This window comes from Harmonia axyridis, chromosome 1 (assembly GCF_914767665.1).
Source record: "Harmonia axyridis chromosome 1, icHarAxyr1.1, whole genome shotgun sequence".
In the NCBI taxonomy this organism is placed as follows: Eukaryota; Metazoa; Arthropoda; class Insecta; order Coleoptera; family Coccinellidae; genus Harmonia; species Harmonia axyridis.
Genome location: NC_059501.1, coordinates 50,573,334 through 50,587,926, shown reverse-complemented (window position 1 = coordinate 50,587,926; position 14,593 = coordinate 50,573,334).

The following is a 14,593-nucleotide window of genomic DNA, read 5'->3' as shown; positions in this document are numbered from 1 at the left end:
CATGTTTAAGAAACCCTGTATATTTCTTCCTGCAAACTTCCATTTAAAAATGCAGTAGTGATGTCAATGTGATCAATCTTCCAATTATTTTCTACAGCTAGCCCGAACAATAGTCTTATAGTTGAAAGTCTAACCACTGGTGCAAATGTTTCTTCATAGTCTTCTCCCCATTTTTGAGAAAATCCTTTTGCTACCAGTCTAGCTTCATGACGCTGTGTTTTGCCATCTGCAGATTTCTTCAACTTGAAAATCCACTTACATTTCACCACATTTTTTCCTTCAGGACGATCAACAAGCTTCCATGTCCCATTATCTGCTAAAGCCGTCAGTTCCTCCTCTATTGCTTGCTCCCACAGTATTTTATCAGACCTTGAAAGAGCATCTGCAATATCGACAGGATCGAAAGGGTTATTTTCCGCAAAAAATGAATATTCCATATCATCATATCTATTTGGTCTTCTTTCTCTCTCTGGATACCGTCTTTTTTTTTGAGATTCAACTGTGATTTCATTCTGATGAATTTCCCTCTCATTGCTAAAATTTTCTTCAGATGCATTCATCATTCCTTATGTTATTAAGGTTTCCTTCCACAATTCTATTCTCATTTAGATTTGAAAGAATCTGAATTTCCCTCGTTTCACATTCTTCACTCAAAATACTATTTTGTTGAGTATCTTGAAAATGTATTCTTTCTGACTCAATGAAAACTACATCGCGTGCTTCAATAATTTTGATAACCTTTTGAATTTTCACAGTATCCTACCATCATATATTGACATGATTTAGGATCCATCTTCTTTCTAAGGTGTTTTTTCACATGAACTTGAGCTCTGCAGCCGAATATCTTCAAGTGAGATAAATCTATATTTCGATTTGACCAAACTCCCTCAGGAACCGCATTTTTTACTGCTGCGGTTGGAGATCTATTCTTCAAGTAAATTGCAGTGTTCATAGCTTCGGCCCAATATTTCTTGGAGAGATTAGCATCAAACAGCATACATCTAGTTTTTTCAATCATGTCCTGTTTGTTCGTTCAGCCACCCCATTTTGTTGTGGTGTATACGGAATTGTTGTTTGATGTATGATGCCATGAGTTTCTAAAAATTTCTTAAAATCGGAATTAATATACTCAGTTCCATTATCACTGCGAATGCACTTAATCTTTTTATGGGTCTGGTTTTCTACTAAGCTTTTGAAAATTTTAAATTTGGATAAAACTTCATTTTTATGCTTCAGCATGTACCCAAAAACCTTTCTGCTAAAATCATCTACGAAAATCGGGCAATATCTAGCACCACCCCAGGATGAAACTTCCATAGGTCCTGATATATCTGTGTGGATAAGCTCTAATAGCTCACCAGCTCTTTTAGATTTCTTTGTAGGAAATTTCTGTACCGTCTGTTTCCCTTCAAGACATTTAATACATACTTTGTCTTTTTCTTCTACATAATTTACTCCTGTAACCAAACCTTCATTGAGCATTTTCATTCCTCTCCGATTCAGATGACCTAAACGTTTATGCCATCTCTCATGATCTGAAGTTACTGCTGATAGTGCCCTCACTGAATCAATATATTGATCAGCAACGTATAATCCATTTTTCAAACTGGCAGTAAACTCAACAGTTCCTGTTACATCACAATCGGATTCATCGAAAATTTTACAGCCCACCTTATCAAATAAAACTTTCTTGCCTTTTTCGGTCATTTTACTAACCGATAAAAGATTTGTAGAAAGATTTGGTACATACAATACATTGGAAATATTTTTCGTAACCTTTTCTCCATATTGATCAAAGTCCATGGTTACGTTTCCTTTTCCATTAGATTGAATTCGATCATTATTTGCAATGGAAATATAATTTTTTGATTCCTCAATGAAGTCAGACATCCATTCTTGATTCATCGACATATGAGATGTAGCACCTGAATCAATTACCCAATCTGAAGTTGAATTCTTTGTCATCATTGCAGTTACTAACAATGTGCTATTAGTAGTTTTCCTTTCTTTTCTGGAATTGTTTTTCACCTTTGTATCACACCTTGCTTTAGGGCAATCCGGCTTTTTATGTCCCTCTTCTCCACAAGAATAACATTTGATTTTGAATTTCTTTGTGATTTTCCTTTGGACATTTCTGGAATGTAAAGCTGCTCCTCCAATATCTCTTTCTTCTTGAGATGATTTTCTTGAATCTTCCTCTATCAGCTTCGTTTTCACTTCATCTGACGAAAGCTTTAAATTGTTATATGTTAGAGCCATAACTAAAGGTTCATATTCCGAACTTAGTCCATTCAGCATAACAAAAGCAACAAAATCGTCTTCAATGGTAACACCAATATCAGCAAGTTTGTACAGGGTGGGCAAATAAGGGAGGTAAGCGGCTATATCTCAGGATCCACTCATCGTAGAGACTTGCGGTAAAAAATTTTACCACTAAAGTAAACAAAAGAAAACAATGGAAATTGTTTTGAAGTTCATACCTCCACCGCTAGGGGGCGTAATAGCTATCGTCGAGTAGAAAAATGCATTTTACTCGAAAAATTTTCATCTTAAGTTGAAAAAAAAATATCATCACTGTAAACCTTGGAAAATTCTCTATCTGTTCGAATTGTCACTTTTGATTTTGCGACATCAAATAAGAGTGGGGGAAAGATAGAAATCTGAATGATTGAAATGTCTGTAACTTCAGTTTGGCTCAACATTTTTGAGCAAATTAGATCTTATTCGAGAGACAACATCTTGTTGATTAAGGAAAAAATATACTCATGATGAATTTGATTCAGCTGCTTCCGATAGGGAGCGCTAAGTCAGAAGTTCATTGTTTTGTTCATTTTTCTCTGAAATTTCAAATGTAATGATAGGATTTTCTTAACAGAAACAAAAATTTCATTGAATTTGCATGAAAAAACCTGAAGGTCGCAAAGCGATAATTTCAGGCGTTCTGAAGTTATGGCCGAAAGAAGATATTCTTCAACTGATGCACTGCGAAAAACCAAATTGAGTCTTCAAGTTCTAACAGAAACAGAAATCCCATCAAATTTGTATGAAAAAACCAGAAGGTCGCAAAGCGATAGCTTCAGGCGTTCCCACCCTTATTTGATGTCGCAAAATCGAAAGTGACAATTCAAACAGATAGAGAATTTTCCAAGGTTTACAGTGATGATATTTTTTTTCAACTCAATATGAAAATTTTTCGAGTAAAATGCATTTTTCTAATCGACGATAGCTATTACGCCCCCTAGCGGTGGAGGTATGAACTTCAAAACAATTTCCAGTGTTTTCTTTTGTTTACTTTAGTGGAAAAATTTTTTACCGCAAGTCTCTACGATGAGTGGTTCCTGAGATATAGCCGCTTACCTCGCTTATTTGCCCACCCTGTACACTGTAGACATTATATCGCCAATATATTCTTCCATTGAATTGAAGTCAGTATGTTTCGTTCTGAACAGATGTCTTTGCAAATCAAACTTTCTGTTCATATCCTTCGATTCGAAAGCTTTTTGCAGATTGTCCCATGCTTCTTTGGATGTGGTAGCCTTACATATATGTACGTAAGGGGTTGTCCATTAATCACGTGATCTTTTTTGAGCATTTTTTAAACCCCCCTCCCCCATTGGTGATACGTAGTGAGGTTTAAGACCACCCCCCCTCCCCCTTCTCAACATCACGTGTATTTTTAGTACCTACAACGAATCTTAAAATTTTCTGAATATTAACTCAATTTATATACAGGTATAAACTATAATCTTTCTTCTGAAATTAAGGACCATAATAAAAATGTCTACACCAGGTTGCAAGTTTTTTTTGATTGCCATAACAATAATAATAAAAGAAAAGTGTAATCATAGGAAAAACATGTATTGTACTAGTACATGAATATATTCAATGTAGTCAAGGTCACTACACGCCGCGCCGTGCCGCTTAATATTTGTTTAAAAATCGCGCGTTTGACGAAAAAATAAATACACGTGATATCTTACTACACCCCCCCTCCCCCTTGTGATATTTTCGTGATTTTTATCAAACCCCTCCCCCCCCCTTTCAAGCCTCACGTGATTAATGGACAACCCCTAACAAGTAGGTTTCACACATAAACCTATTTTCGCTAAAGCCTTATTATCGAGGTCTTTGTTTAAGGTATTTGTATTGTTCATTGGTCCATTAGTAACTATTTCCCATAAACCTTCCAGCATCAGACTCATTTTCATGGCAAATTTCCATGATACGTAGTTGCTATGTCCCTCTTATTTGTCTATATTTGGAACAGACGAAGAGACTACTGGAACAGTAGTGAATGTCGGAAAAGAACTTGTATTCTCCACAGGTTGTGTCATTATATAGAACTGTTTGCACAAAATTCAAAAAATTCCAAAACAACTTCTTCAAATACTGTTAAACATCGGCGCTGGGCCCATAACCAGTTATAATAATGTATTATAGTGGATATATATATAATTACATAATACGACCCCATTCTGATCATACGACCTATTTTCGAATCTTCATTTATTACTTTATATTTCATGATAGAATATTGTTAACTCATCAATCTCAAACACGGGATAATGTGGGTGGAATGAATGCCTATTGTAACTATAATACATCCTTTGTTCTTACAATGTAATTTTGCTATTTTAGCTATTCTTTGTGTGACGCTTAGGATCACGCCACATTTTGCATTAGAGATAAGTAATGTTATAAATTCTCAGATGCATTGTTTTTTAGTCAGTCAATAGTCAGTCAATAACCAGTCAATAATAGATCAGTCAATGATAAGTCGTTTTGATTGTACCTTTCGTCTTTTTCTTGTAAATAAAGTTTTTTTTAAAAACAAGGTTTTCCATCTCAAAAACATAATTGGCGACGAGGATGGGATCTCTTTAAATATTTCGGAAATAATAGCGCGACGAGAAAAACGCGACGTATTATCTGAAATATTGTGCCGGTCGTAGAAGTGACAAAACAAAAACTTTCTTTCGACTTTCAGTTTCAACTGTTAAGGTGACAAGCAACCCTGAGAAGGAAACCACCCAGAAGCCCTGATCTTTGGAGTAGCGCCCAAGACGACTTCACTACAAGGAATACGAAACAAAAAAGGTTAGCAATCCTTTCTAATTGACTCCCAGTTTACCTATTCTGGCCCAAAAATAGTCAACCTTTTCCCAAAGTTTTGAGTGTAAAACTTGTAGAACAGTTTTCCCTAGGTTTCTTTAAAAAACCGACATAAGAGTTTTTTCTAGGTTACTCATTTAAAAAACCGATTACCAATTTTAATTCAAGATTACTTCAATAAAACATTTTAAAGGCCGTAAAGCGCGAACAGTAAAAATGGCATTAGAAAATATAAACTTAACATTACCGGAAAAGTTCGGGATGCTTTTGCCAAGATTTTCAGGAGTGGAGAATGAATTACATTCTTTTATAAAAAGTACAGAAGAATATTTAAGGATGTTCACAAATGAACAAAATATAGTAAAAAGTTATTGTTTATCAGTTGTTAAAAGTAAATTAGTAGGAAGAGCGTTAGCTGAGGTAGCAACTTCCGATATTCCTGATGATTGGAATTCTCTAAAGAGATTCTTACAGATTAAATTTGGTGATCAAATCAATTTAGATGTATTGATACACAAATTACAATTTTTGAATAAATCACATAATGAAGATATAATAGATTTTATTGATAAGATAATTTCCTTAAAGATAAGAATAAATTATAGAATTGACGCGGATCCCATGCCAGATCCAGAAAAACAATTATATAAAACTAATATTTTAAAGATTTGTAAAACAGTTCTTATATCAAATGCCCCAATAGAATTGAGGACTTATTTAATAACAAATAATGCTTTGAATTTTGACGGAACAGTAAATGCAGTTAAAGATTATATATCGAATTTAGCTCAATATGATTTACTCGATAAAAGCAGAAGACAAAAATTTCAAACACGCCCTGAAAAAAATAATTTCAGAAATAATCCCAATACGAGAACAAATAATTATAGATCAAATTATATTCCTAATAATTATCATTTTAGATCGAATAATAATTATAATTCGAATTCAAATTCAAATTTCCCCTCACAACCTATTCAGTTCAATCAAAGACCTGTGAATAGATACTATCCCTCAAACAAACAAGTTTTTGGATATACTAATACTAATACTAATGTTTTCAAACCAAATCCCAACCAAAGAATTAATACACCACCAGAAAAAATGTCAGTACAAACAAGAGTTTACCCCCAAAAACGTCCAAATTATTCGACGCAATTCCCAACGAATCCCCAAAAGAAATTTTTTAATGAACGCGTTTCTAATGAACCACATTTTACTTTTGAAGAATTAACTCAAATAGGATCAAATCCTAATAATGAATCCTTCGATAGATTTAATTATAATAATCATGATAGAGATTTTTATTCGAAACCTTCGACTTCAAACAAAATTTTCGAGACCCTACTTTAGAAAACGAATTGACTTAAATTCTACGCTAGATAATACTAATCAGCTACCATTTATTGAATTTAAAAACCCTAGATGTAAGTTATTAATTGATAGTGGTTGCTCAGTTTGTTTGATTGATCCTAAATTTGCATATAATTATTTCCCTGAGAATATTTTCAAAGAATCGACTACATTAACTGCTTGCATGAGACAAGAAACTTCGAATGAAAAAGTATCGTTACCATTGTTTTCTGAATTTAGAATAAACGATTTTCATCCTTTCATTCTTTATAAATTTCATAAGAATTATGACGGACTTATAGGAGCAGATTTCTTAAATAAGTATGGATTAATGTTAGATTTCAAAAATCAAATTTTAAAAAATGAATTTTGTCAAGTTCCTTTTGAATATCAACAAGTTTGTCAAAATCCTATCAAAATACCAGTGGACCTTAGCCATCTGGAATCCAAAATAAGTAATCAATTAATGAAAATTTTACAAACTAACAAGGATGCAATTCAATTGCCGGGTCAACCCTTAAACTTTTCCAATAAAATTAAACATAAAATTCGAACGATAGATGAAGTTCCCGTTCATTGTAAAATTTATCGATACCCAGAAGTACATAGAGAGGAAATTAAGAAACAAATCGATGAGATGTTAGAAAAGAAAATTATTAGACCAAGTATTTCACCATGGTCTTTTCCTGTTGTTGTAGTTCCAAAGAAACGAGATTTATCACAAAAACAAAAATGGCGTATAGCAATTGACTACAGAAAATTAAATGAAAAAACTATTGATGATAAATACCCTTTACCGCAAATAGATGCAATTTTAGATAAGTTAGGAAAAAAGAAATATTTTACAACGCTCGATTTAGCGTCCGGTTTCCATCAAATTGAATTAGATAGTGACTCTATAGAAAAGACCGCCTTTACAATTGAAAATGGTCATTATGAATTTTTGCGAATGCCATTCGGATTGAAAAATGCCCCTGCTTCTTTTCAAAGATTAATGAATATAGTATTGAGAAATTATATTGGAAAAAATTGTTATGTTTATATGGATGATGTTGTTATTTTCTCAGATTCAATAGAACAACACTTAGCAGACATCCATAGTATTCTTGAAGTATTTAAAGAAGATAATTTGAAAATACAATTGGACAAATGTCATTTTTTCAAAACTGAAATAGAATTTCTAGGTCATATTATAACTCCAGAAGGAATTAAACCTAACCCTAATAAATTAACTGCTGTGAAAAAATTCCCAATTCCAAAAACTCAAAAAGAAATCAAATCATTTCTTGGTTTAGTCGGATATTATAGGAAATTTATACCTAACTTTGCAAAAATTACCAAACCCCTTACAAGTTGCTTGAAGAAAAATTCTAAAATCAATATAAATGATCCAAAATATGTTGAAGCCTTTGAAGTATGTAAACGAAATTTATTAAACCATCCTATATTGCGATATCCTGATTTCAAAGAACCCTTTGTTTTAACTACAGATGCATCCGGATATGCAGTAGGTTCAGTATTGTCTCAAGGTCAACCGCCCAATGATCTTCCGATTGCTTTCGCGAGTAGAACTTTAAATGAAGCTGAATCTCGATACAGTGTGATCGAAAAAGAATTATTATCGATTGTATGGTCGTGTAAACATTTCAGGCCATATTTATACGGAAGAAAATTTACAATTTATACAGATCATAAACCTTTAATTTGGCTATTTTCTCTAAAAGAACCTAATTCGAGACTAATGAGATGGCGAATAAAACTTGAAGAATTTGATTATGAAATAAAATATAGAAAAGGCTCGCAGAACAATGCAGATGCATTAAGTAGAATAGTTATGGAAGATGACCTAACTTACGAAAATTTTATAAAGGCGCAAGAAAATAACGATATCAAAGATTCACCAAACATTAAAGAAAAAGAAGGAAATTTATTCAATTCTCAAAAGAATTTTGCATTAGCACATTGTGTTTCACGAGATTTCCATATGAATAAAGGAATAGCTTTAAGTTTCAAAAATAAATATGGCGAAATTGAAAATTTAAAATCTCAAAATAAATCTATAGGCGAAGTTGCCGCGATCCGAAAAAATAATCGGAATATTTACTATTTAATCACAAAAGAATTTTACTATGATAAACCTAAGTATGAAGATGTATTTCAAGCGATTTTGAATCTCGAAAGATTATGTAAACAAAATAATGAAAAATGTTTAGCATTACCGCGCATTGCCAGCGGCTTGGACCGATTAAAATGGTCAACGATATTCAATATGATAAAGTATATTTTTTTCAATTCAAATATGAAAGTGATTGTATATTATTTACCCAGAGAAGATAATAATGAAATAAATCAAATTGAAACATTGAATTCCCAAATGAATGATTTTAATGGTATTGAAGATTTAAATAATATTGAACAAAAATATGATAAATTTTTGATTCATAAATTGATAGAAGATGTAAATGATCATAATTATACGGATATTTCCAGTGAGCCAAAACGAAAATACTTAAAGACGAAAATAAATAAAGAATTTTCGAAAGATATAAATTACCATAAATTTCCCCATGATATTTGTCGAAAAAGCAAATTCAAAAGACCTCCCATACAATTTCAATCAAGCTACGTAGGTCACGAACCGTTCAATTACTCCTATTGTAATACAAACCCAACTCATATCAAAGCTCCAATTACAAGAAAACTTGATCCCGCATTCAAAAAGATAAATGTGAAAGAAATTGATTCACATCGTATTCAAGACGATAAAAATAAACATATTTATCATAAAAAAATTCTGAAACAACGGAAAAAGTAAATTTTAATTTTTATTTCAGATTGAAAATGAATTATTTCATCGTGACACTCACACTACTTGAGATTATCATAGAATCATTTACCTTAGAAATTATTCCTATTGAAAATAATATTTTACCTATACAACTTGGAAGAGCATTTATTACAAATAGAAATTTGCAATTAATATATCATATTGATTTAAGTAAGATTGAAAAAGTAATTAGCGAATATCAGAAAGAAATTGAGAATATTAGAAAAGAACCACTAGGTTTTGCACAAACAGCGAATTTTAAATATTTAAGACATTCCAATGAATTGAATATCAAGGCCCTTGAAGAATTATTAAATGAAAATATAAAAACAAAAAGAGGACTTATTAATCTCGGTGGAAAAATATCAAAGATTTTATTCGGAACTTTAGATTCAGATGATGAGGAATTATTTAAGAATTATTTTGATGGCATAAAGAAAAATGAGAAAATACTCATAAGGAATCAAAAGAATATTGCTACTGTAGTTAATGACTTAAAGAACAAATATTACGATAAATTTCAAAAAATAACTGAAAATTTGAAATTATTACAAATTGTACCTGCACTCCAAGAAGTCGAACAAATGCATCTTATGACATTTCAAATTAAAGATATTAAAAATACTATTGATGAAATTCAAACGGCAGTCAGTTTTGCTAGATTACATCTTTTACACGAATCTATTCTGCCTTACAATCAATTTTCTGAATTAATCAAAAATGTTACGATAATCCCTGTTCATCATTTGAAGGATTATTATCAACTTTGTTATACGAAAGTTATTTTCAAAAACAAGATGTTATTGTTCTTAATATCGATTCCAACTATTTATGAAAAGGAATACGAGTTGTATAAGTTTTACTTCCTATCACAAAATAATGAAACCCTTCCTTACACCGATTCCTATTTGCTATCTCAAGAAGAAATATTACAATGGTCGACAAGTGAATGTCATCCAGTTGAAAAGGACTTCCTATGTAATCAAGAATCCATGAAGAAACCTCCAAGATGCCTCATCAACGTTTTGAAAACCCATAAAGAAAATTGTACCAGAACAACATCAGTTCCCTATTCAGATTTGAAATTATTAGAAGATGGAAATATTTTATCTCTAGACAATAGAAAAGTCATAGAGAAATGCCCTCACCAAATTAAACATTATTTTATTCCGCCAATGGCCCTGTTGCATTCTAAATGTACTATAAGTAATTCACAAAAAGAAATTTTTCCTCTAACCATCATAAATGAAGAAAAATATATTATTCTACCCAAGCAGACCCATTTTATCAAGAATGATTCTCAAGAAGAACTTATCAAGAATGAAGATATTCCAGACATCGTTTTAGAAGAATTAGAGCAGTGGAATCTTCAACCTATTGGAATAACATTAGCATTTATTTTGACAATACTTATAATTATTATTGTTATTGCTTTTGCTTGTAGATATTTCAGAAAAAATGTATCTTTAAAAGCTACACCTCAGCAAGGTGATACCTTTTTCCAAGAAGGGGAGGAATTACATAATACGACCCCATTCTGATCATACGACCTATTTTCGAATCTTCATTTATTACTTTATATTTCATGATAGAATATTGTTAACTCATCAATCTCAAACACGGGATAATGTGGGTGGAATGAATGCCTATTGTAACTATAATACATCCTTTGTTCTTACAATGTAATTTTGCTATTTTAGCTATTCTTTGTGTGACGCTTAGGATCACGCCACATTTTGCATTAGAGATAAGTAATGTTATAAATTCTCAGATGCATTGTTTTTTAGTCAGTCAATAGTCAGTCAATAACCAGTCAATAATAGATCAGTCAATGATAAGTCGTTTTGATTGTACCTTTCGTCTTTTTCTTGTAAATAAAGTTTTTTTTAAAAACAAGGTTTTCCATCTCAAAAACATAATTATATATACTATTTTTAATAAGTATATATTACGATGAACAGCGTTTGAAGCAATGACAAAACATTTATTTATTTGACATTCAATACAAAAAACAACTGACATTAGATTAAAACTACTAGAAAATGAACTGATTTCTAACAATTCTAATGACCCGTTTTTGCACGACAAAGATTTGTTCATTGTCTCTGCTCTTTCCATAAAAAACTATCCCATAGCGGAAGACTGATTCGAAGTTAACATGGTATACCATTTTAATCGTTGTTTCATCTACATATCTCCTCAGGATACGTATCTATGCAGTAGCTTACCCTATTCAATTTCTCAATAGTCTTCTCAACGTGGCAGTTGCAGCTCAGACAGCAATCAAGAGTCATACCCAAAAATTTGGTGCTAGTAAAATACACTTTCAAGATAGAGCCTTTTATTATCACTAGGTTTATTTTGATCTTCCATAGTCTTCATAGGTCTTTTTCTATGAAATCTAGGTAAGGAAGTTTTCTTTTTCAAATGTTCCGGAAAATTAATATATTGAGGGAATGGAGCCTTCTCTGAGTTTTATCTGTCCAAAATTACGAATAATATCACTGTCAATAAAATGTTTACTGAATAACGTAGTGAATTTTGATGGCTGGAAAATTTTTTTTTTTCATAGCTAACACCCACTGAGATCTCAATTTTGAATCACTGCGAAATCTGTAGAATTAGGAATGTAAGTACTGCATAATATATTTACGTATTATTTCTGCGAAAGTACTTACGAGAAAAAAGATATTCCACTACCTTTCTTGAACCTTTCCGTACACTTATATACAGAACAGGATTTAACCATAATGAAAAATAAAAAATATGATCCTACTAATCTTAAATTGTTGCAAGGAACGATAATTAATTCAACTTCAACACTTCTTACGGAACAAAATATGCTCATTAGCAGTGATATTTAGCCACTCCATGCAATAGCTGCTTTCCAGTCAAGTGCGTGTCACCCCGGGGCTCGGCGCACTAGAGCTTCGAGCCCTTGCTATGAATGGAACGCGCCAAAACGAAACTGTCAAATTCAACGTAAACAAACCAGCTCGAAGCCCCGCAAATGCAGGGGGTGCTTCAGGGGAAAGGGGAAGGTAACGCGAGGGCTCGACACCCTGTTTACTGGAACACTACAAGTGCGCTTCGGTACGCTTCGGAGCTGTACCGAGGAGCTCCTGACTAAGATGCATAGAATACCTGGTGTGTTTACTGATTCGATTTTGTTTCAGACTTTTCCAGAGACCCACCTGTTGCTTTGGTGGTCTGCTTCACCAGAGTGCTGTAAGGTGGCGCTCTTTAAAATTTTTCGAATTCCCGCATCTGCCTGGTGCCGTTTGAAATGGAAATACTGATTTTAGACACTGCAAACATTCACAATAAATTACAATTCAGTTCATATCGAATTTTTACTCAAATGAATGGAATATAATGACAGACCATAGAATATAAAATATTATTGTTCTACACTCAAAGTTCATGACAAGAGCGTAGAAATAGGGGGATACTGAGGGTAATTACACGGTGTTCCTAAATTGGAGATACAAATGAAAATGACAGATTTCCGGATCATTTTAAGAAAAAAAGTCCTATAACATGAGTCCCCCAGTTGTTTTGAGATACATGTGTTAAAGTTTAAGTTTTTTTCTCAAATAACCTTCCCTTCACAAGATATTTAATATGAATTGGCCATAGATATTTCAGTTTAAAGTTTTCACCATGTGATATGCTAATTTTGAATGCAAATCTACAGGGTGATATATTTTCTGGAAAGATGCCTGCTTCTTTCCTCCAAAACTATATTTTGGTGAATGGCTGTTAGTTTAGAAAAATGTAGAAAAAAAACTCTGGTCCAGTACTACACTTTTTGGTTTGTTATAGTTTTGTCATATCTACTATCGATTTCGAGAAAAAATCTCTAGTAATCCTCAGGAAAATCCAAATTATTATAAAGATCCAGCTAGTAAGCTCTAATGAATACATTAATTTTAAGTTTTGGTATTTATTTACCTAATCTGTAGCGAAGATTAATAAATATTTGATAAACTGTACGACACACTAGAAACAACCTGTATATTGAAAGCAAAGCTTTTGTGGGCTCATATTCATGAAACTTTTTTTTCTCAAAATTATCCAAGTAATTTCTCACTTTCCTTCGTAACTCTTATCTGAGAACACCCAGTATAAGGTAAGAACAACTGAATTAGTAACAACAAAAATTATTTCGAGTAATTTGGTTCAAACTTCATTATCAAACTTCTTTTTCTAACATTACAGATATGAATAAAAGTTATCGTCAAAAATTTTTTTTTCGATTATCCCCGCCCTTGGTTCACAAGAGTCGAGAATTGAGAGACATGTCAAATGTAAACGATGTATGCGCCATCTGAAACAGACCGCGATCTCTCGAAATCAAGTAGGTATAAATCTGAAAAATCTCCCGTTTTGTCTGAAAGTTTTACAGGTATAAGTAGGCACACCAGGTTTTCTATGCATCTTACTCCTGACGTTGGCTGGAAAGCACCTAATGTTTTGCCCCTTTACAGCTGATCCTTCTAAAGATTATACATGAATTAGAAGCGAAAAATAGAATCCTTGTGGAAAATAATTCTTTACTTAAATTCAAGATCGCCACATTGGAAAATCACATCTTAACGAAAGACATCGAGATAAGCAACTTGAATAAAAAGTTGTTTACTGATAAGCGATATGTTAATATCGATAATACGAGGATGTCAATGAGTACAATCGTTCCATCAACGAATTCTGCAACTGGTGATCCGAAGCGTCTACCTTCCTTCTCAAACGTTGCGCTTGCGGGACCTTCAGCGGCCATTCCTACAGAACGCAAGTATGATAATCGTAATCACTTAACGCAGGAGCTAGTTAACTCGGCAATAATGGGCGCCCAAAAACTCCAAAAACAGCCAGGAAATTTGGGTTCGGTTGAGAAAGTGGATGTTCAAGTTCCAGACCGAGTGCAAAAAGATGATGCAGAATGGAATTTAGTCAAGAATAAAAAAACAAACCGTAAAAGACGAAAAACTCTGGTTGTAGGCATTTATTCTGGTTCGTCTTCTATAGAGGGTCTAGATAGCTTTAAAGCTCTACATGTATCTAATTTGAAACCAGATACCACTGCTGAGGAATTACAAACATTTTTGAAGCAGAATTTCACTGTTGTGAAATGTGAAAAGTTGTCTTCACGTTTTCCTGAAACTTACTCTTCGTTTAAGGTACTCATTCAGAGCTCAGAATACAAAAAAGCACTCGTTGGTTCAAACTGGCCCAATAAAGTTAATGTCCATCATTTTTTTCACAGAAGAAAAATGAATCAAGAAAACAAGAATTAAACTT